The 24,679-nt window shown below is 46.5% G+C and overlaps 1 pseudogene; it reads left to right on the top strand.

The window, feature by feature from the left end:
* The first annotated feature begins 3,788 nt into the window (after positions 1-3,788).
* Positions 3,789-19,817, top strand: LOC146785496 (lipase maturation factor 2-like; annotated as a pseudogene).
* The last annotated feature ends 4,862 nt before the right edge of the window (positions 19,818-24,679 follow it).

Genomic DNA, 24,679 nt, shown 5'->3' with positions numbered 1-24,679 from the left:
CCCAGTGGGGGTAGTCCCTAAGAAAGAGCAATATCGGTTAATCCATCACCTGTCATTCCCTGACGGAGCTTCCGTGAACGACGGGATTAACGCAGAGGTGTGTTCAGTGTCTTACTCCACAATAGATGATGCCATTGACTTAGTCAGAGCAACAGGCCCAGGGACCCTCATAGCGAAGGCGGACGCCGAGGCCGCCTTCCGCTTACTCTCAGTCCATCCCACAAGTTTTCACCTACTAGGGTTCCAATGGGAGGGCAAACTCTACTTTGACAAAGCTATGCCCATGGGGTGCGCGGTATCATGTGCCTATTTTGAATTATTCAGCACCTCTCTGGAATGGGCATTTAACGGCAACAGCGGAGGTCAAGTGTGTACGATCTGTGCAACAAGCAAGCGCGAACCCGGAGGCCCTCAAGCAGGGACACGGCAAGTCACACTGGGAAACCCCCAGCAAAGACTGCGCGAGGACGGCGCACCGGGAGAGTACTGACCCCAGCTGTGAACGGAGCCAGGCGTGAACAGGGGGTCTTGGTGCGGCAGCACCCCGCATAATAACCAGCTACGTCCAGCCCCACACAAGGGGGTAGACAGCAGCGATTTTGGTGCATTTAATTGCGGCAGCACCCCGCACACAGGCAAGCCAAGGAATAAGCAGCTGCAACGAACAGAAGGATGGCAAAAGGGGCAAGAGGCAACAGGAGGACCTCGACGACCTGCTGCGGCGGATCCGTGCGGCTTCGGAGGTCCACGGGCACGACTGGCTGCACACCCGCCTACAGGAGGATGAAGGGGAGGGGCCAAGTCACCAGCATCAGACCATGCCCAGTGCACCGGTGGCCAAGCGACAGAGGAGGGCACCGGCCAAGTTCGCAGAGGCAGCAGCACCTAAGAAGGCCCCCCAAATGAAGACCCAGCCACCTGTAGCCAGCACAGCGGTGGCGGGGCCGAGCAGGGAGTCTACAGACACGGCAACTAGCGGTGAGCATATCAGTGCAATGAATGTTTCAAGACTATGGCACCAATGTTTCTGCAGGGGTTAGGCATGCAGGCGGGGTCACCGGGCTCGCAGGCACAAGGTGACATGGGAGGGCCAGAGTGGTTGGGGGCCCAGGCAGAGGAGGAGATCTCGGGTAACCCTGGGCGTGACACTACGCTTCGCCCACGTAGTGTACGTAGCGCTGCCTGCTACGCAGTTTTCGAAGTAGGCGAAGCAGGCAGCGCTACGTACATGCCAGGGCGAAGCGTAGCTGCCTGCCGCCCACCACCCGCCTCCCGCCCGCCCTCCTTTTAAAACATACCCTGAATGTAAAATAAATAAAAGTAAAGACACTTACCTGATGCGCGGCGTCTCCGGGGCTCCCTCTTCCTGGTTTCCAACTTCTTCTGACAAATGCGCATGCGGGGACGCCTGCGCATGTGCATTTCTCGCACACTACGCGCTGCTTCACATAGCCCCACTACGCCCACCCTTAATCTCAGGGCTACCTTGGCACCTCATAGGGTGCCGGCAGCGATTAGGGGATCGGATTGTCACGGGGGGGCAGAGCGAGACTGGGTCTCCCACAGTGGCTTGGGGGAGTACTCCGCCGGCACCCATCCCATCTCCCACGCCAGCGACACCCGACGCATATACACACCCCTCACCGGGACCGGCGTCATTAACTACCAGGGCCACAGGGCTAGCTAGCCTCATATCACTGGCAGTCAAGGAAAGGATTTGGAGGAAGGAGTTCATTGATATTTTTTCACTCCTGGAGATACAGTTAGAGGGGCTCGACTTGACCACCAGCGATAAAAGGGAGGAAGACAAAAGGGAAAGGAGAAAAGAGCGTAAGGAGAGAAACTTTGATAATTGGCTTGACGCATTCCGGATTATGCGCAGCCGACCTGTGGCTATATGAGTCCAACATCCACAACGCGCAGAGGCAGTTCCCAGGCGAGGCATGGCTGGAATATGATAGAGGGTTCTGGCTAAAAATGCAGACACACCCAGAGATAGAGTGGAACGAGGAGGATGTTTCGGGTTTCATACACAAGATGATGGTGGCAAGGGAGGCCAAGGCATGGGTGGGTAGAAACAAGCAGTCCTTTCGAGGGTCCATCCACAAGGGAAAAGCGAGGCCATTTCATAAGACCAAGCAATTTAGCTCGTGGAAGGCACCTCACAGTAGCGGAACTCCAGCTATCTGCTGGAAGTTCGAAGCCAACGAATGTACTAATGGGGCAGCGTGCAAGTTCCAACACATCTGCTCATCCTGCGGGGGGGGGCACCCAGCAGCTGGGTGCAAGCGCAAGAGAGACCACAAGTGGGATAAAGAAGGAGAAGCAGAAGCAGTGACCTAGGCACAGGGGGCACAGGGGGGTCCACGGGTGTACAAACCTACAGGCTAGCACGATCCCCCATTAATACGCACCTATTGCGCAAGCTAGCCAACGGTTACCATAACAGGACCGACGCCGAGACCCTGGTCCACGGTTTAAAAGAAGGTTTTCCCATCCCATTTACAGGCCACCACCCACCAGGCAGCAGCAAGAACCTGAAATCAGCGTTGCTGCATCCGGGGGTGATCACAAAGAAAATAGAGAAAGAGAGGGCCCTGGGTAGGATAGAGAGCCCCCTGCCGGATCACATGGCCAAGGAACTAGTGTTCTCCCCAGTGGGGGTAGTCCCTAAGAAAGAACAAGGGCAATATCGGTTAATCCATCACCTGTCATTCCCTGACGGAGCTTCCGTCAACGACGGGATTAACGCAGAGGTGTGTTCAGTGTCTTACTCCACAATAGATGATGCCATTGACTTAGTCAAAGCAACGGGCCCAGGGACCCTCATAGCGAAGGCGGACGCCGAGGCCGCCTTCCGCTTACTCTCAGTCCATCCCACAAGTTTTCACCTACTAGGGTTCCAATGGGAGGGCAAACTCTACTTTGACAAAGCTATGCCCATGGGGTGCTCGGTATCATGTGCCTATTTTGAATTATTCAGCACCTCTCTGGAATGGGCATTACACGTAAGACACCCGTTAGGGGGGGAACTCCACTACCTGGACGATTTTCTGCTCACAGGCCCCGCAGCATTCCCCGAGTGCGGCGACACCCTAGCAGCGTTTGTAAAGTTGGCTGGGGACCTAGGGGTACCACAATCAGCCGACAAAACGATAGACCCAGCGACAACCATCACATTCCTGGGAATAGAGCTCGATTCTGTCGCTGGCACATCCAGGCTCCCTCCAGAGAAGGTGGAGGATTTCAGGGGGGAAATCAGGAACCTCCGCAGGTGAGACAAAGCAACATTGAGGGACCTATTGAGGCTGATTGGCAAACTAAACTTTGCGGCCAGGGTAATCCCAGCTGGCAGGGCATTCACCAGGCGGCTGACCCAACTGACAGGTGGGCTCACCCACAAGCACCACCACATCAGGATAGGAGCAGAGGTCAAGAAGGAACTAGCAATGTGGGACACGTTCCTGGCAGACTTCAACCGTTTACTTATATGGAGGGAAGGCTGGGTGACCAGCAAACAGATCGCGCTCTACACAGATGTGTCAGGCAGCACAGGTTTTGGGGCTATCCTGGGCAAGAAATGGTGCGCAGGGGAGTGGCCCGATAGCGGGCACAAGGCAGGCTTGACCAAAAACATCACCTTTCTGGAGCTATTTCCCATCATAGTCGCACTCACGGTCTGGAAACGTGAACTGCAAAGCATGAAGCTAACACTATGGTCCAACAACAAGGGGGTGGTGCAAGCAATTAATAGGGGCACAGCCAGATGCCCGGATACACTCTGAATAATGCGCAGATTGGTTAAGTTACAGCTGGAGGGCAACATAGACCTGCGGGCGTGCCACGTGCCAGGGGTGGACAACGAGGTCACAGATGCCCTGTCCCGCGCAAGGATGGAGAAGTTCAGGTAACTGGCGCCCGGCGCAGAGCAGGAAATGGCCCTTTCCCGGGCCTGCCGTGGGACCTGGCAGGATAGACTTGTCAGAACTGGTCAGCCAAGCCCTCACCCCGGAAGCCGCTAGAAGATACAGAATGTACATCAATACTGTGATGCGAGTAGCGGGGAACCAGTCACTGGGCGAAATAGGAGCCACCCGCAGGGCAGCAGAACAGTTCATACGGTGGGCATTTAACTCCCAGAAGTCTAGGTCATGAACACAAGCTCACCTGTCTGCCGTGGCATACTACTCTAGGCTAGAGACTGGGTTGGACCCCGTGGCCACACACTACACCAAGGCTGCGATGAAGGGGTGGAGGCGAGCTGGGGGCGCAAGGAGGGAAACCAGATGCCCGATAGACTTCGCAAAACGGAGGGCCTTGTTGGGGGCACTGCAAGGCATCACAAACGACAGTTTCAAGCACCTACTATTCAGGGCAGCCTTCTCCACCACATTCTTCGGGGCGTTCTGCGTGAGCAAACTGGTAGCACCCACAAGGGCAGGCCTGGCAGAAAGCTGCCTACAGGCAGGGGACGTCACACCAAGACCAGGGGAAATAGAGCTGCTACTAAGGCGTTCAAAGACAGACCAAGCCGGCAAAGGGGCAGTGGTAAGGTTACGGTGCATCAAGGACAGGAAGTGCTGTGCAGTGTGCTGTTTGATCGCCTTCATGACAATACGCTCGGCCGGCGAAGGTCCACTGTTCAAACATAGGGACGGTACTCACCTCAGCAGATTCCAGTTCACCTCGATCATGCGCCTCACACTCAGCAAAGCAGGGCTGCCTCCATGAGTGTTCGGGTCCCATTCATTCAGGATAGGGGCCGCCATGACAGCCGCACAGCATGGGATGTCCGAGGCGGGGATACGGGCGGTAGGGAGATGGCGGTCAAAGGCCTACCGGACATACGTAAGACCCCAGCTGATTTAAGAAAGTCACAACACCCTCCCGGCCGAACAATTTAGTGACTTGTTATCATTTCTCCGGCAGGACGGAGACCACGCTTGGCATGGGTGGTAGGCCACTCTTTCATAACTCGAATTCACTCCTGGTGGCGGCGGGAGGGGTGCAGGCAAGAAAGACGGCCGACGGACACCTGCATAAGGTGGTGTGGCCGACCGGGAAGGAAATGGGAACAGCTGCCGGCGAAGCTCGCTGAACTGAGGACAGAGGCAGTCGGGCACCTGGACGTCTTGGTCATACACCTAGGGGGGAACGACCTGGCTAAACGAGGGAGGCGTGATCTGCTTCAAGACATACAAAGAGATCTGACGGAGGCGGGCAGAGCGTTTCGAGACACCACCATCATATGGTCAGCACTGATCAGCAGGAACGAATGGCGTGGGGTTTCAATCACAGAGCGCAGTTGAGAACTCAAGGAAAAAACTGAACCTCACCGTGAGCAAATTCTACAGAACCAATGGGTTTGAGTCAGTTAGGTATGGCCTCATCCACACAGGTCGTCTGGAGTTCTACGCAAAAGATGGGGTACACTTGTCCAAAGAAGGCATGGGTGTATTCTGGAGCAAACTTTGGGGCGCAATGGCATTGGCAGGTTGCAAATGATAGAGCCGACAGAGGGGGGAGCCGCAGGAAGACTGAAGCCTCCCTGGCGGTGTGGCGAGAAACTACAGGGATAATGGTTGGTACGGAGGCACACTGGAGGGCGGTGCACCGGAATAGGACCACTTACCTTGGGATGCCTTACGGCTGGGTGAGTTGGCCTAAGGGCAGTGTGTAGGATCACTCACTCTGGGATGCCTTACGGCTGGGTGAGTTGGCCTACCACAAGGGGGTAGCTATCGGAGACGGCGCTCGCTGCCCAGCCCCCGCTGGATGGCAGAACATAACAAGAATCGGCAAGGTAGCGAGTTGTGGCCTAACTCCGGGCCGGAAGCTACACCCCTGCAAGGGCAAATCCAACCGAACGAAGCAACGACCCAGTAGGGCCAAGAGACAATGCAAGCCTGCAAATGACCTGTGTAACGAACTGTCAGTCTAATCTGCTATTTGTGCAATGTACATATTATTTTCACAAATGCAATGTATAACAAGATGCAAACAAGGCACGACACAGGATGACAGCTCAGCAATAAGGATTTATGGCAGGATGTACAACAGTAGGCAATATGTATATGCGTGTATTCCTAATAAACTGCGGCCAACAATGACCACCACAAGAACAAGTTGACGTTGGCTTATTTATGACAAGGAATACAGGTATGGAAAGCGGGGAGTGGGGCAAATGCGGGGGTTAGAGGAGAGGCGGCCGCCGAAGGGGGCCTAAAGGACTGGCGCCATAACAGACGCTGAACGCCCAGACGAAAACAGTTTTTTTGCGCCACGGAGCAGGGAGCTCTCGCCCCCCCGCTGCTGCGACTGCCAGAGAGGCGCTGGCCCCCCCGGCCAACGGGGGCCAAGGCGCAATACAAACCCCCCAATTGGGGGGGACCAAGCACAAGGCGGCCCAGAAACTGGGGGGGATATAAGCACTGCTCTCCCAGGTATGCTCCTATCTGTTGGGGAGCGGGTGAGCAGCACCGGAAAACCGTTGTCCCACCCAATCACACCTAAGGGGCAGCTATGTCGCAGTCAGGAGGAACAAGCAGGACGATGGTGAGAAAGTACAGGGATAATGGTTGGTACAGAGGCACACCGGAGGGCGGTGCACCGGAATAGGACCACTTACCTTGGGATGCCTTACGGCTGGGTGAGTTGGCCTAAGTGCGGTGTATAGGATCACTCACTCTGGGTTGCCTTACGGCTGGGAGAGTTGGCCTACCACAAGGGGGTAGCTATCGGAGATGGCGCTCGCTGCCCAGCCCCCGCTGGATGGCAGGGCACAACAAGAATCGGCAAGGTAGCGGTTTGTGGCCTAACTCCGGGACGGAAGCTACACCCCTGCGAGGGCAAATCAAACCAAACGAAGCAACGACCCAGTAGGGCCAAGAGACAATGCAAGCCGGCAAATGACCTGTGTAACGACCTGTCAGTCTAATCTGCTATTTGTGCAATGTACATATGATTTTCGCAAATGCAATGTATAACGAGATGCAAACAAGGCACGACACAAGATGACAGCTCAGCAATAATGATTTATGGCAGGATGTACAACAGTAGGCAATATGTATATGCATGTATTCCTAATAAACGGCGGCCAACAATGACCACCACACGAACAAGTTGACGTTGGCTTATTTGTGACAAGGAATACAGGTATAGAAAGTGGGGAGTGGGGCAAATGCGGGGGTTATGGCGGAGTGTTGTCCCAGTGACATAAAATGGTCCGAACTCAGTAAATACTAGCAAATATGTGACACAAAAGTAGCAAGTTAACTATTTATCCTAAACTTAAATAGGTTGCAGAGCGTTAGAGGTTCTCCTTAAAAAGACATTCCATTATCCGATCCATTCAAAGAATATCACTGGCAAATCTTTTTCTCAACTAAAAGCGTAAAGCTCTAAGATAAGATCCATTAAAGCATACGAAGTCTACCAATTACCTGTACATGGGAGAACATTGTTTGGACACCTGCCTCTTCTTTGAAAGTTGTCAAGTGACCTTGGGAGAGCAGGCAGTGGTCCCTGGGGATAAAAATAAAAATAAAAACACTTACCTTTTGCCGGCCTACGTCTCTCCTCCGCTTCGGTCCCTTCCCACGCCGCCTTGCCTCAGCTTTGGCAGAAGCAGGAAGCACACAGGCTCCCTCCCCTAATCCAATCACGGTGATGTAATGCAGTGTTGTGATTGGTTTGAGTACTGTGGTTCGGCGCTCAAACGGGGAATGGGAACCTGGGCATCTTGCTCACAAGGCTGTGTAATGCAGCCTGGTGAGTCACCTGCAAATTGCAACAACTCCTCCCTTTGTGACCCAAGCCCCACCCCGCCCTATCCTAGCCCTGTAGTGAAAAATACAATGATAATAACAGGGTTATTATAATTTTATTTTTCCTTTCTTATGCTCTCAGATTAGTCGGGAGATGCTCCTCCTCCTTAGCGGAGGAGCCGCCCCTGGTTACATAGTCAGTGAGGCACGGGCACTAGTGCAAGGAAGTAAGTAGGTCCCTGGCAGCTGTTTGAATTTTGCTACCTGCGCCGCTCAAAGGTGTCCAAACAGAAACATTTCATAACTGCTGCCTGCTGCCCTCAAAGGTTTTCCAAATGGAAAACGTTTTGTTTTATAAAGCTGCTTTAAAAAAAAAAAAGTTCCTAACTAATCACAAGGGTGCTGCCTCATTATTGTTTATTACGAAGGTCATTCTGTGATTCACGGTAACTGGAAATTTAGAGATATAACATATTAGTACATAGTTTGCATTACAAATTCGGAAACAGGTCTCAAACAAGCATTTGCAATGCAATCAGTTTTACATTTGTGAAGGTTAGAGTTCTTTGCGTTGAAAATGACAATGTTTTTTACTTTTGTTTTTGTAATTTGCTGTTAAATGATCATATTTGCATAGCGCTATTGCCATTCGTATAGCTTCATGGCGCTGGCAAACCAGAGAATGGGAAACAGGTTATGAGTGAAAGGAGACAAGATTAAAATGCTGCCAAAAAAAAAAAAGTAACAACGTCCTGGAAAAAGCAAACACTCATGGGGAATGCAAGATTAATTGAAGCATGTGAAATGTAAGCAGGAACAACATGGCTATCTTAACACTTTTACACTTATTATTATTATTGCCTGAAAGCTTAAGGGCATGACTACAGGGCCAGGAAGGGACACGTTTCAATGACCACTGCTTACATACTAACAAAACGTAAACAATATGGTTTAACCCCTTGCATGCCCGCCCCTTTCCCCGCCCAGTGCCGCGCCTTCCATTAGCGGGCGGAGTTCATGACGAGCTGGACTCGTCATGGGCACAGCGCCACCGCAGCCCATGACGAGTCCAGCTCGTCATGGGCACTGAAGGGGTTAAAAATACCACATCCCTGAACACAGAGCCGTGGTACACATTTTATGAGCTAAAAAAATAAGGAAAACAGCTGAGTATCACATTAAACATTTTCCACTCTTCACATCAATCAGGTATTGCAGTACGTCCAGGAATGGTGCACTTCCCCAGACGTTGAAAACACTGTTGTTCAAAGAAAGATGAAAGACAAAAGCAGCTCTTCACTGGAAATCTCTGTAAAGTGGTGCTAATGTGTGTGTTTATGAATAAAACCAATCTGGCCACTTTGCAACCACTCTGTCTTGCTTTATTTACTTTTTTATTTATTTTTCGTATTTTGAACCTTTTTTTTTCCGCTCCGTCCAGGCCAGAGAATGTACTTTGGAATAGAAAATGGCAGAAAAAGACATTTGCAGCAAAAATGTTTCTTTTTTGGATCCATTTCACAGAGGTACAATTAACAGAAAGGAGAGGAAAGAAAGAGTGAGAGACATTTCTTGAAGTCACGGTTTTCAGCAAGTGAGGAGGAGCGATGCAAAGACAGAAAGAGAGGGAATAACAGGAAGAGGGGGGGCAGTTGCCAGCAGCAGAACAGGAGAAGTGAACACTGTAGGGAGGTGGGCTGGGTGAGTTGAGTGTGATGAGGGTGATAGGAGTGGGTTGTGGGGTTCATCAGTTTTAGAAGGGAGGCCCACACAGTGGGAGGCAGAGAAATCCATGCGATCGGTTAGATTTATTGCTAGTGGACCAAAGACGTGCATTGTGACCAAACATATACAAATAAATAAAACATTCTTGCTTGTGGATTTTAAATTCTCTGCATCTTATTTTCTGTGAACGAGTCCCAAGTACATTTTGTACCAGTTACAGCGCCCGTTTCATTTGTTACCAAAATGCTTCCTTTAAAAAAAAATCAAACTCTGTAGGTGAGGTGGGGTGGGGCGGCAGAGGGCATGCATCCTCATTTCTGCGACACTGTTGAGGCAGTGCTTAAAACTCATCTTTTTGTTTCAGAAGCGAGGGAATTACCGCCTGTATGCAGCATGAGGGAGTTTAGAGCTTCAAGCATGTGCAGAAGAGCAGTGAACATTAAGCTAGCAGGATGTTGTAGTGCATTAAAACTCATGGCAAAGGAAAACAGCTGATAAGGATCGCATTAAACATTTTCCACTCCATGCATCAGCCAGGTATTGCAGTACCCCCAGTAATGGTCCAATTCCCCACCCAGGGAAAACAGTGTTCATAGAAAGATGAAAAAACAAAAGTAGAGCTTCACTGGCAAACTCAGTAAGGCGAGGCAGATAAATCCATGCAATCGGTTGGATTTATTGAGAGTGGACCAAAGACGTGCATTGTGACCAAACATATACAAATAAATATAACATTCCAGCTTGTCCAAAGCATGAAGTGCGGTGTCCATGAAGCGGGCGCCGTGCTGATACATAAGCTGAGGGAAAGCAAAAAAATAAAGTAATTGCATATGAAGCAACTAAAGGGGGTCAACACGCTGAGTAAGGGATACACACTGGCAACAAAGAAATGCGCCTTGACTCGGGAATTGGAAAAAGAAGTCTCGACGTCGGGTCGATATCCCGTGCCTCTGTGCAAAATACCTTAATAAATGAGCTGTGAGCAGCGACAGGAGCTGAAACTGAACAAATGCCTCGACATAGGCGCGGTGCACTGTGTAGTTATAAAGCACAAAACAACAAGCAAGAGCGAGGAAGACGCAGCTGTAGCTCGAAGAGAAGGAGCAAGGGTTCGCATATGTGAAGAGCACTTCAGCTGTTCAGAACAAGATGTGAAAAGCACACAAACACTATGTAAAAATCCTTCAGAGAAAGGATACCGTAATAGACCATTACTCCAGCGGAGGAGTAAGAAATGAGAAGGTGGGACATATATCCACAAGAAACCATAGAGAAGAAAGCTTTTAGGAATGACATACAGTTTAACCAATTGTCAGCGAAGGCGCGGCTAAAGTCCATAGAATTGAATACAGCATGCCTCACAGAGCAGCACATGCGGGCCGCAAGGCTCGACCTAAAAAGCAGTGCACAATTTGCAACCACTTTTTCTGACCTGTGCTTCAGTACATCAGGCCCCAAGACTTTTAGTAATCTAAGAAACTTAAATACTGGATCCTAGCAGGAAAAGCATAAGGCCTGGTTCACAACAAAACAGAATTAATGCACATTGGCATTTACTAGATTTATAAATGTCAGCAATGTGCAAATGTTTATTAGCTGTAGGTAAAATAAAGAATAAACATTTGTAAAAACGGTTGCAAAATAGGTGGAAAAGAATGTGCATCCACTATACCAGTGGTTCCCAAACTTTTGACTCCTGAGGGCCCCCATTGAGTCACCACTGGAAGCCGGGGACCCCCAAGCAATTTGTATGATTTAAATTACAAACATTAAAACAGTAATTTGAAAACAATAAACCCATGTGTGCACACAAAACAAATACTCAAATTACTAAGGATTTTAGCATTTTATATTGAAAGAATTTGCAAAAAACGGGAAGGTTAGTGCTGCATCTCCGTGACTAACTTTTAAATGGTTTGTTTTATTTCGCGGAACAAGGCACCTGCCAGGGTCAGACTGGAAACCCAAAGCAGCCCTGGCAAATGTTTTCAGACCAGTCCCCATACAGTGCACACCAAGTGCAGTGAGTGAGCCTGACCACTACAAAGGGGGCTTTGGGAGGCTCTCCCCCAAAGAAAATGTAGGAAACAATGGTGCATTCTACAACAAATGTATCATTATATATTGAATTGTATCAGCTTTTAAAGAATAGTAAATGATGACCTTACTGTGCACCAGGATATGACAATCTTTGTTGGGGTTCTTCAATGATTCCATTATTATCACCCTCCAACAGTGCCACTCATCTCTCCATAGCCCCTCTGTCACATGTATTTCATTTGTTTTATAGCATCTATCATACTATTGTAGGATGTCAGAGCACTTTACATCACACACATATAGGGGCAGATTTACAAGCCCCTTGTGCCATGGGTGTGTCACAAAAAGTGCCCCATATTTCCAACGACAGTAAAAGCCACCCTGCATGACTTTTCCTGGTCTTGTAAATAAGGCCCATTTGCACACAGCACTTTGCGTGAAAGGGGTGTTGCATGGGGGTTGCTGTGGGTGTTTCCACGCAACACCCATGAAACCAGACACATTTCCAGATTTACTAGAAATCGTAAATCTGGAAATGTGTCTGAATGCTACGCCTCCCCACCGGAGGCATAGGGAGGCGTAGCAGGGAGAAATGTATTTATTTCTCCTCGTTTTTCTTCCTCTTTCTATGCGTGTTGCATTCTGCAGCACGCATAGAAAGAGGAAATCACCTCTAGTGATTGTTTATGTACAGGAAGGTGTCCCTTCCTGCACATAAACAATCAGTAAAACAATGACGTTTTGCAAGTTCTATATGTGCTAATGCAGCACACTTAGAAGTTGAGAGACGTAATTTCTGATTGTTTATGTGCAGGAAGGGAATCCTTCCTGCATATAAACAATCTCCCCACAACGCATGCATCCTTGCACCATGGTGCAAGGGATCCTGTGCAGGCGCATGGCAGCAGTTTGCGCCCCAGCGCAGGGGGAAGCACAGATATGCAACATATTCTTGTAAATATGTTGCATCCCTGGGCTTTGAAAGTGATTCAGTGCGGCGCAGCCAAATGGCTTGCGCACACACTGAGTCACTTTCCTTGTAAATCTGCCCCATAGACACAATGATTCATATGTGTAAATCAGTGTATGGAAAATGTTACATAAGGCAAATGCGACTACAAGGTGTAGGATTCACATGTCATTCATACTGGTAGGCATTTTTAAAGAGTGCTTGGTATGGAGAAGCACAAACTCAGGATTCAGAACATAACGCAGTGGTTAGCATTGACTTTAACAATAAAAATGTATTTCCACCCAAATAAACCTTTTTAGCAGCATCAGGATAATGAAAGACTTAGAAAACACAGATGTTTCTAACTTGTATCATGCAGTTTGCAAGCAGGTCTTTGATGACAGTTAATAGGTCACTGCGCTAGATTATGATTGTCACTTATGAACGGCACAGTAACAACACAATCTCTGTGGCAAAAGCAGTACCCACTAACCTATGCACATAAAATGCTTTTTTTAAATGCATGGTACATGTTCTTTGCAGTAGGCATATTAACCCTCTGTGCTACATTAGATAAGTCAAAGCTGCCACTGGACAAAACTCTCATCTCTCTCCAGCAGGTACATTAATCACTGACGTAATCTTGACACTTTTATTGTTGCTGGAAAACTGCTAATTCTACAAGGAACCTTCTTATGCTTTTAAAATTGCTGCCTGAGGACGCCCTGGGAATGTGTCACGGACTCCTGGGGGTCCGCGGACCACAGTTTGGGAAACACTGGTCTAGAGTGTTGTGTTCTTTGTTCCAAATCACTTGTCTCTCTGGAAAAGTTAGGAGAGCTAGTGAGGCACTATTAGCTAGTCAGATGTGGGCCCATAGGTACTGATATGGTATGGTGACTTAGTCCATACATACTGATGTTCTATGGTCCCAGGTATAGTTCCGTTTTTTAGAAGAATCCCTGCATCATTGTTTAGGATTGGTAACATGTTCAAGTCATGCAGGACTGTCTTGCATAAGAGATGCATAATTATTTTCCAATAAACTTCACCCTGATGATATCTGGTGGATACATGCACACAGATGGTGAAGGAATCTGCATCTCGTTGCAAGCAAGAAAAGAATCCCGCAACAAGAGCGGAGTTTTTTAGCTCCCGTACTACATTCAATATCAGCCAGTGACCAGGCTTCTTTCTGCTGCTTTGACCAGTACTATGAATACCATTTATGGGTCAAATTAATTAAGACTTGATGCAACACAGAGCATCAATTAAATTTGCTAAGCTGGGTCTAAGTTGAAGAGCAGAACAAAGCCATATTTATTGTGCTACAGCACTGTTTCACTCTGCCCCCGTTCTGCAGTAGTGGCTGATGAATTTAGAAAGTGGTTGGGCCTATGTAAAGCTATTGATTTTAAATGAGCAAGACAGCAAAGAGAATGAGCTAATTTTCTAGTCCACATATAGGATAGTCATTACAACAGATTTCGGTTTTAGTTAACTAATCTCATTGACCTCAGATGGGGAAGATGTATGTTTCTAACTTGATGGCCAGGTTGCCTAATGAGGAAAGCTGTCAACCATGCAACATGGGGAAGTAGTTTCAAATCTCAGAGAATCTCTCTGTGCCAAAAAATGGAACGCGGTCCATGTCTTTGGTGCAGTGCTCTTATGTCCTTGGGCAAGATTTGCTCAATGTAAAACTTCTGTTTCATAGGTGTTTTATCTATTGGTCTATAAACAGTAAAAAGACCACTGAAAGGGTGTGGTAGATTAGTATACTGAAATGAGTTAAGCACATGTGACAAGATGGTTGATGGTGTTGGGGCTGGTGGTATGCTCAAGTGAGCTAAGGCAAGAGTGACCTAGTGGTGTACGGTGAGATGTATCAAGTAATGCTGTTGACCATGTCTGTGCAGTGTTGAGTTATGTGCCAAGGTGTAAAGGCAGGTGGTGTTCTAAATGTGGAGTTTGTATGATATGCTGTGGGTTTTATGCCGAGGAATATTGTGGTGATTTAAGAAGAGAAGGGAAAGTAGGGACCACGGATGAAGAGGCTGATGTGTTTTATTTGGAGGTTAATCTTAAGTGGTGGTGTGTTGTTGAACAAGTGGTGGTCGGGAGCAGGTGTCGACAGTCAGTATGAGTTGGAGAGGCAAAAGAGAGCAAGCGAAAGATTGGAATCCACAGTAGAGAGTATATTAGCCAAATGCAGAAGTATCAAATTGTTATGTGAGATGAGATTATACAAAATGGTATGCTGTAGGGCATATTGTTGTATGGGTAGTTCTGATGCCAACTTCTGAGCCATGTATAGGTAGTTTGTAGTGTGGGGATTGGGATGTGTGGGGGCAGAGACAGGGTACAAGAGGGTTATAAGCCGAGTGAAAGTAGAAAAGAGTGAAGAGGTGAGAGTAAGGGGCATAGTTAAATGTGAGAGAGGATGAGAAGAGCCAGCATGAGGAAGAGGAGTAATGGACTGACTAGCATGAGGGTGGTATAATAGAGAGGGTTTTATATGTTGAGCAGGAACTGTCTGAGATGTTGCAATGTATCCACACTTTCAGGAAAGTAAGATTGGAGGACTAATTATTTTCAGGTATGCGAGGAATCCAGGTGTATGGGGCTGGATGTGCTGTGAGGCTCCTTATTAAAAAGCTGGGAAGTGTGTTAGGAGCAAATTTAGGGGATGAAACTAACAAGGAGATAGGATTAGAAAGTATGAAGAGATCGGGAAGTGTAGGGATAAACTGGTGGACATAGTAGGAGTTGGAAGGAGTGAGGTTATCTGTTATGTGCCGCTATCGAGTACAGTGAGTGTTTATATGGCTCAGGAGTTTTGATTTGCTTTCAAGCAGCCAGAAGAAAGGAAGAGTATGGAGTCACCAAAGGCAAATGGTAAGTAATGGGTGGCGGTAACAAGAAAGTGAAGGAGAGCAAGAAAGTACGGAAAGGGGAAAAACAATAAAATGGAGTGGAGTAATTAAGAAATTAGGTGACTGGAGGAAGTAAGACAGCAATGGAGTATGTAAGCAAGAGGTAAAGAGGAAAGTGGGCAGGGTCAAGGATAGGACAGTGGTGAGGAGAGAAAAAAGGAAAGCAAAAAACAGAGGAGAGGGATTCATGAGAGCGAATAAGAGAATAAGGAAGAAGGCAGAAAGAAAGGTAGCGGCAAGAGGAAGTTGTAGAGGAGAGCAAGAAAGGAGAAATGAAGAAAGAAATCATGAAAAGAGAAGAGATGAAAGCAAGAGAGCACAAAGAGAAGATGAGAGAAATGAAATGGGAAAAAAGATGAACAGGAAAGAAAAGAGAAAAAGTGAGAGAGGAAAGGAAACAAAGAAAATGAGGAAGAATAAATTAGGAGAGAAAAGAAAAAATAGAAAGAAGAGATGGTAAAGGAAGGGGAGAGAAAAATGACATAGAGAAGGTGGACAGCAGAATGAAAGCATTAGGAAAGAAGAGGAATGGATAAAAAGATAAAGGTCAAATAAAGAGGAAGAGCGGTGAGATTGGAAATTAACAAAACGTGGAGAGTTTTAATGGTAGAGGTGAAGACAGCAAAAAGGAGAAAAGAACAAACAACAGGAGAACAGAATAACATAAGGAGAATGCACAAGGGAAGAAAGGAAAGAGCAAAGCAAAAGGGGAAAAGGGCCAGCAAAAGCAAGGAGAGGCTATGGAAATAGGATGGGAGTAAAAAAAGAGGGAAAGATGAGGAGAGGAGAGAAAAAGTAAAAGAGGGAACAAGAGAAGTTATGAGCTATGGGAAGGTGAGAGGTGAGAAGAAAAGAAATACAAAAGTAAAGGGGGAGAGTGGAAAGAAAGGGAAGAGGAGAAAGAAAAGAACAAGAAGGAATTAGAGGAAAGGGGAGCACAATGGCACAACAAGGAACATGAAAGAGAAGAGAATATGGAAAAAGGGCAATAACAACATAAAGGCGAGGAAAGAAATAAGAGAACAGGGAACAACAAAGATGAGAAAAGAGTTGATCAGAGGAAATGTGTACTGTTTTTGCAAATATTTTTTAGGAGATGCATTGACCCACTTACATTTTTGAATGAGATAAGAACTTGTGAGCAGCACACTACCCACACATCTTTGCAATTTGCATTTCAACCCAATGAATTCACATGAATTAGAACCATTGACTGCATGCTACACAAAACTTTGCAGTAGGTACGTCAATTCATTTTCTCTCATTCAATCCTATTTACCACTTGTCCTCTCCTTTACTCCTTAAAAATTGTATCCCCCATAGACATTATTTCCAGCTTTGTCTTAAACTACCCATATACACACCAAAATCATCATCCTTCTTTGTCTCAAGACTAGCCTCTCCAACAGCTTTTCAGCTAGTAAACACTTATTTTGTGCTACCATTAATGTTATACCCCTGTGATGCTACCCCCAGAAACAGCAATACATTTAAATGTATATTTATGACACACAATAGGTAACTACACTTCTTCGCTACATATGTGACAGCAGCAATATACACAACATGTGGTAACCCTGCACTTTCATTATGCTTTGTCCCTCATTAAGTCACTGGCTAAGAGCAAACATTTGTCTAGTTATTTGATTTCCCAGGTCCCACATGGTGCATAGACTTTCCAGCAAACATAGAACTTGCTTTCCTGGCGCCCCTGGCTCCTGCAGTGTCAGAAGAGCGACCCATACAATGGTAAACATGCAGCTTCCCTGGAGAATGTTTTTAGCCATGCTAGACGGTACCTTCTTGTGTGTTTTCAGGTCAGTCTATGTCCAGGTCCATGAACTTTACGGGCTGGAAGGCATTCTGCCAACCAGGAAGATGCTGAAGTACACAGGCAAGAGCTTGAGGGAACAGATGAAGGAGAATCCAACTCTGCTGCTACTGTGCCCAAGTTTGGGGCTGGACACGGAACAGGGCATGGCGCTTATCTGCCTCCTATGGTTGCTGTTCTCTATGGGTGCCAGGCTGATGGAGCAAGAGTGTTCCCGCTGCTGTGGGTGCTCCATTCATTACTGAACCAGGTTGGGCAGGTGATCCTGTATTTCCAGTAGGACAGTCTGAGACTGGCTTCCTTGCAATACTCATCACACCATTCCACTTGGTAAAGGGGCGCACCACCTGTTCCCAGCCACACGACAACATAACCTTTCGACTCTCACTCTGGCTTCTCTTTCAACTCATTTTTGTACCAGGGGTAGTGAAACTGACAAGTCACTATCCCACTTAGTGGGGAATGGGACTACTGACCTATCACTATGAGACACAGCGTATCCAAACACTGGCAGCCTGGTGCGCTTATCAGTTTTCTTTGTGGTTCCAGAAGTTCTCAGTTGTTGCCACCTATGTGATGAAGATGTCCATCCCTCTGCTCTTCTTTGCTCCTGTCCACTGCTTGAGGATCTTCTCCTTTTATTGCCAGGTTTGGCTTCAGGTCTTAATCATAATAACAGGAAACAACTTCTTCTTTAACGTGCTAACCATTGCCCTCTCCTTCTCACTTCTGGACAATGACCATGTGGGGTTCCGGTTGGGGCACAGCCAGAAGAAAACCTCCAGCTCATGGACATCAAACCTGCAGTCTTTCTTAAAAGCTTTGCTGGAACTTGCTGCCTATGGCTTATTGCTACATGGGAGAGCTCAATACTTTAGCCTGAATACTAGCTGGGAAAACCAGATCATCAAATCCAAGCTAGCCTTTATGTACCATGAGTTTATGCAGTGGCTAAATGCAGTCATGCTGCCTTCCGTGGGAATTGGGGCACCCTCACTTTTTTGGGAAATCCTCTCTGCTACGTACAGGTGTGCCTGTGTCAGGTTCTTCTTATGGAAGCTGTGAATATATCTGCAGAAGACTGTCTTTCTGAAGCTGCTATGAGCGTGTTCACCATTGGATGGTTCTCTTTACATACATTGAGTTTGAGTCTAATGGGAAGCTAAGGCCTGGCATCCACAAAATGTACAGTTTGGTGGACCAATCTGGGGCAGCTCCTCCGCAATGGGGGAGGAGCGTTGCCCCACTGGCTAAGAGCTGGCAGCAAAAAAAACAATATTTCATTATCGTTTTATTTTTAAGCAGCTGGCTCAGCCTGCGTGTGCAAGGAGGGGCAAGGCCGGGGCATGGGAGGGGGAAGGGGAGAGTAGGAGTGCTATGTGCACTCTCTAAGTGCACATGTCTGTTTGGCCGGCCGTCTAAGGCCGACCAAAACACACATGCACATTTTGGTTTCTCTAACATGGTTGTATTGAACAGCCAGGGTAGAGAAACCCCACAGACTCCCTGACATGAGCAGAGCGTCTTTTCAGCCCCCTCATGCTAATCCCCGTTCTGCTCTGCAGTGCGGGGATTGGACAGGGAGTCTGTGACGTGGTCCCAGTGTCTGCTGGGACACCGAAGACCCAGCACCGAGGCACGACGCGGGAGGCGGCCTGCAGCATGCAAGTGTAACTTGTATTAAATGTTTCTATTATTTTAAAGACCCTCCTGCCCCCGCCCCCGCACCCTCTACAGCGCTCCCCCAGCGCCCCCTGCCTCACCACTTTTTGATTGATGCAGCCGCCACTGGGACCAATACCAGTTGACAAACTCTTATGGGCTCTTCAGAAGAACGCCTTGAACAGGGGGCCATCCCGAGGTCATAGTAGAAGGAAGCTATGACAATGAATACTGGAAGACTTATGTACAAATCGGGCAACATTAGTGCTCCGCTGCCATTTGTGGCTCCTCACCAGCATCGACTAGCCTAACAGATGTGGTTTGCTGCTTTGGGACACTGGTCATAAAGTCCCTAGATCACCAACTTTGTCTAACGCTTGCTGCAGGGGACGAAAGATGTGATAAACCTGCTGCAGACAGAGAAGTCCATGTATCCCTTCAGGTGCCGACCTCCTACATACATAAGAGCCCAGCTCTACAAATACTGGTCCACAGAAGCCAACGAAAAAGGAGAGCTGCCCAGATTGTGGTGGAGGGGACAGCATGTGGAAGAATTCTATCTTACTGTGTTCCTGGGTGATGCCAAACTTGAGGCAATGCTAGTCTAACATGGTCTCATGGCTAAAGGGACTGAGTCTGAAGTGAGCTATGGATGCACCTTTGTCATTTGCCCTTAAGGCTATCTGAACTATGTCCACCAGTACACTGCACCTGCTGTGCTGTGGTCGCTTCTCCTCATGGCGGCTACAATCAGCCTTCTAAGAGCGATCATGGGTCAGACATATTTCAGCAAGCAAAAAAATCCAAAGCGACCCAACATAGCTATGGCACAGAACTTAGGAGACAAAAACTCAAAAGCCAGAAAAAAGAGGAGCCAACATCGGAAACAACAGAGGACAAACTAGAACCAAAGCTGAGGCCTGCTGCCCAAGCTGCAGGAGATGTGCAAATAATGTCATGAGGAAGAACGCAGAAACATTTTAGTCTATGCACACCTACTCCTCCTCCTCCTCCTGCTTTTTAAAAAAAAAAATGCACTTTGCACTTCTTTTTAAAATTGTAACCAGTTGTAATTGTACCCTGAATTTGCTCTTTAGTGAAAACCACATTGTGACACTTGGCAGGGTAGCTGAAACCCGTTTGGCCAGAGGGGGGAGCCAATTAGAAGGCAATGTTAGGGTTGAGGGGTACGGAGAGGGTTAGGCTCCATGCAAACTCCACCCAACTTTCAGTGATTTACCTTAATACACATTCCCTGGTCAAACACCAGATAGAAATATTCCATTTATTGGATACAGTAGCACCAGATGTTGTTATTAACCGAAACCTGGATCACAGATGTGCCGTACCCAGTTATTTTATCAGCTCTTGTGACTGATTATTATATCTTACAAGCAAACAGAGTGGCAGGAAAAATGGGCGGTGGCGCAGCCACAGTAATTAGGAAACATTTTACATTCACTAAATTGACTTCACTAAATCTTCATTCAGTAGGAATCCTTGTGATCAAACTTGAATCTTCCACCTCCTCCTTGACGTGTGCCCTTCTGTACAGACTTCCAAATGTTATGCAACATTTTCTTTAACCTCTACCTGAGTCTATCTCCTCTCTAATCATTGATCAAGCTAATATATTATTAATAGGTGATTTTAATTATTGGGCAAATGAGGACAAAGGCAGGCAAAAAGCAGCCAACCTCACTGATACCCATAACAGTTTAAACTTAGAACAGCAGGTATTTCAATCATACACATATTAAAGGCCATACTGTGGACCACATTTGGGCCACCAAAGTCCCCATGAGAAGCCTGACAATTGTTCCCTGTGTATGGTCAGATTACATTTTCATCGTCAGACCTTACCTTTCATAAGCCCTCGACCTGCCCTGGTACCCTATCCAGGAATTGGTCACGAGCAGACCTGAAGGCTTTGTGCAATCAGTTGGAAAACAAAATTTCAACACCTAAGGAGATATAGACGATTATGAGGAAGCGATCACAGACTGGCTAGTGGAGGCTAGCAACACTCATGCTCCCCTCCGTAAACCCAAACTGATGAGTCGCCATGACACCATCAAATGGTTCTCAGAAGAGCTGAAAGCAGCCAAAGTGGAGCTTCGGCATACAAACGTAAATGGTGAAATAAATACTCTCCTGATGTCAAGGAAACCTTTGTAAGACAACTTAAAGAGTACAAACGGCTGATTAGGCAAGCTAAAGCTACCCTTTTCTCTAGCAAATTTCTGAATTCCTCCAACAAATCAAAAGATCTATTCAAAATCGCCTCAGAGCTTTCAAATCCTGATAGAATTACCTTACCTATCACGCCCTCCCAATATCTCTTTGACTCTCTCAAATCTTTTTTTATCAATAAGATTGAGACTATTAAAAATAGTATTCCTTTTAGTTCCCTGCACAACACTATGCTACCTGGTGCTCAAAACACATGCTCTTTTTCATCTTCACCCGATATCAGTAGGAGGGCCGAATGGACCTACTGCTAAAAGTTTAACTGGTCTCCCCCAAATATAATAAAATAAAATATTTACACTTTTTCCTGAACCACCGCTATCCTCCTTAATCTGTCCCTTAATCAAGGAACAGTTCCTAGTTCCTTTAAATAGGAAATAGCAGTTCCTTTACAAAAGAAAGTAGATGAGGATCCCCTCGACTTAAAAAAACTACTGGCGGATTTCTCTACTCCCCTACATAGCAAAACTACTTGAGGCATGCATAGCTTGTTACCTTTGCTCCTTTCTTGGGGTCTCAGACTTCCTCGATCCCTGCCAAGCGGGCTTTCACCCACCTCAGTCTACAGAAGCAGTTATCCTCTCAGAAGCGGATGACTATGCTGGAGGAGGATCAAGGACCACTCAAAGACCACTCAAGCCCTTGTACTCCTCGATCTCTCAGCGTCCTTTGACACGGTTGACCATAACCTTTTAGTTGACTGTCAGGGTTGTGGGACTACAGGGCTTGGCAATCAACTGGATCATCTCTTGGCTTTTCTCTTTCCTCACATCTTTTCAATTTATATATTCACCCCTTGGTTCAGTCTCTCAAAAACATGAAAGCTAAAATATATAATTATGCTGACGACATGCAACTTCTCTGCACAATTGACAATACCCCTAATTCCAAGTTGCATTTCCAAGACACTCTGCTGTTTACCTGGGATTGGACAGCAATAATTTGAAACTAAACTCTGATATGAACAGAGATAGTACTCACCAAACATAAGCTCAGTCTTTGGAGCCCTTCCTTTTGGCCTACTAAGATGGACACTCTGCCCCCTCCAAAGAAGTTGGTAAAAAGTCTTGGTCTCATCATTGATGAGGATCACTCCCTGAAACCTCAACCTGGTTCAATGATATCCTTCTGCTTCTTCCAACACTGTAGAATCAAGAAGACAAAGACATTTCTCACTGTTGATGCCTTGGTCCAAGTCAAAATAGCTTTGGCTATGTCAAGAACTGGCTATGTCAATTCCCTCTATTTGGGCCTTCCCAACTATCTCTCTCGGAGGCTCCAGCTGGTTCAAAACCAGGCAGCTCGGCTGATTCATCAACTTCACAGACATTGTCACATTTCTCAAGTGACAAAAGATCTTCACTGGCTCCCATTTGCCCAGAGATCCACATTTAAAACATGTTGTATAGTATTTAAATCCTTTCACATAAAAAGTCCAGCTTTTATTAAATCTCACATTCACAAGTACTCTTCCATCAGAAATCTTAGATCGACCCATTTACACTATCTAGTAATCCCTCAATTCAATAGGAAAAGGACAGATGGAGCCAGATTTTCAGTCATTGCCCCCGCATCTGGAACACCCTGCCCTTGGAACTCAGGACCACTCCCAAGCAATCCTATCAATAGTACCCTGATATAGGGCTTATAGAGTTTACTGGCCCCCTCTCTCTTTCCCTTGCTGGTACAACTCCACTTGGGTTGTTATCACTGCAGCAAATACTTGACCGCATTGTGAACAACAATATTTGAATAGTTGTTGTGACTTAAAATCTTGAATACTTATGATGTATACCACTGCAGGGGTTTAATTTGAATTAGCACCGCAATGTGTCTAATAGGCTGAGATTCTTCTGTGTTCACATTCACCCTAAAGAAGTCCATCTCATGGATGAAATGTGTTGGCTGTCTTTACTGCTTATACGTGAAACTTTATAAAAAAATAAAATGAAAAAAGACAGTGAAGACAAGAATCAGAGTTTTGATTTTAGGTACATCTCGACGTTTTATTTTGCAATTTGTAACCATCTCTTGGTTTATGCACCCAGGCAGCAGGTGCTTGTAGTGTTTGCACACATGTGTACTTATGTATGCTTAATGATACTATTTGGAACAACGGGTCAGGTGCAGCTTCTTTGGTCCGCTGCCTTTGCTTTATTTTGTACTAGTACCATAAGCCGCGTTGGGATAGTTACCTAAGCGTCAGGAAACCGATTGGTGTATGTGTGCTCTATAAGTTATAGTAACATAACATAACATTCAGGAACCACTGTATCTGATTGATCAATCACAGTCTACGCCGAATTATTCTTACCCAACATTTTTTCATATTCTAATATTTTCATTATGTTAAATATGAATGCCGTCTTACTGTCTTTTATTTCCATCTTCTTGAATGTGGCTATCTTCTGGCGGATATAGTGGATTCTGGCAGAATTTATGCAATCTGAGCCAAGTGCTTGCATCTGATTGATTTACACTGAAACGCTGTCTGTGGAAAAACCTCTTCTGCAAAGATGTTTCTCAATCATTATTTGTATAGCCCGGCTATCACCCCAGGGGGTATCCAGGTGCTGCTATGTGCTATAGTCACAGGCTTCTGCTGATTATGAGCCCAGTTTGGCCATTTCTACTTGCTTCTTTTGTACCAAGTTCTCCATCAGCATCTAATTAGTATTAGGCCATTAGGCCAGCTCCAAATACTTACCCTTTGACTTATATTTAGTTTTCCCTTTCATTATTGCCTGGCCATCTTTTACATCTAGGACTTATCACCTAGAGGTGGACAATGAACTCCATGTATTTATGTTCACATCATATTACCACCCATGTCCAGCCTGTACTTTAGGGACCTGAGTCGGATCTACTGTTTTTGTCAGCCTTTCTGTCTGGGCCCATTTCTAATCCATGCCTCACGGGCTCGCAATGTGCTTTATTGTCTCAATGTATGCTTTATCATGAAGGTGTCGCAGCTAAGGATTCAGGGCCACACATCACGAATTATCTATATATGCCCCAACAACACTGAGATTATATTCTATTTTATTTCTAGAACATTGTGGAGAAGCTAAGTGAACCATTCTTAAACTCAAAGCTCATTCCCATCGGACATCTTTAAATATAGTTGAGGCTGCAATTGGACTTTTCATGTTGAGCTGGATTGCCACGTCCCCTATCACGACAGTCCACTACGGCCCCTGATTTCGCTGAGGTCCCTTATCTCAGGTACTATCTGTTCTCTGTGATGCATTGTGAGAAAATTGTTGTGGGAGGGAGGTGGAACGTTTGAAACCTTTTCTCTAACTTCCTGGGAAGTTCTGATCATTAGGACCTGGACTTCCCTGCCAGAGTGAAGGAGAAGGGAGTGATAGCGACGTGGGTAGCATTGACACAAAGGTAATAATTTTTTATGTATGCTAATAAAAATAATAAAATTATTTACAATGGCATGCATACAAACACTCACATACACCTGTGCAGGCTCACAGGAACAAATAAACAATATAGGCTGCCCTCA

The sequence above is a fragment of the Triturus cristatus genome, chromosome 11, assembly GCF_964204655.1.
Source record: "Triturus cristatus chromosome 11, aTriCri1.1, whole genome shotgun sequence".
NCBI lineage: Eukaryota > Metazoa > Chordata > Amphibia > Caudata > Salamandridae > Triturus > Triturus cristatus.
This window is presented reverse-complemented; position numbering and strand designations above follow the sequence as displayed.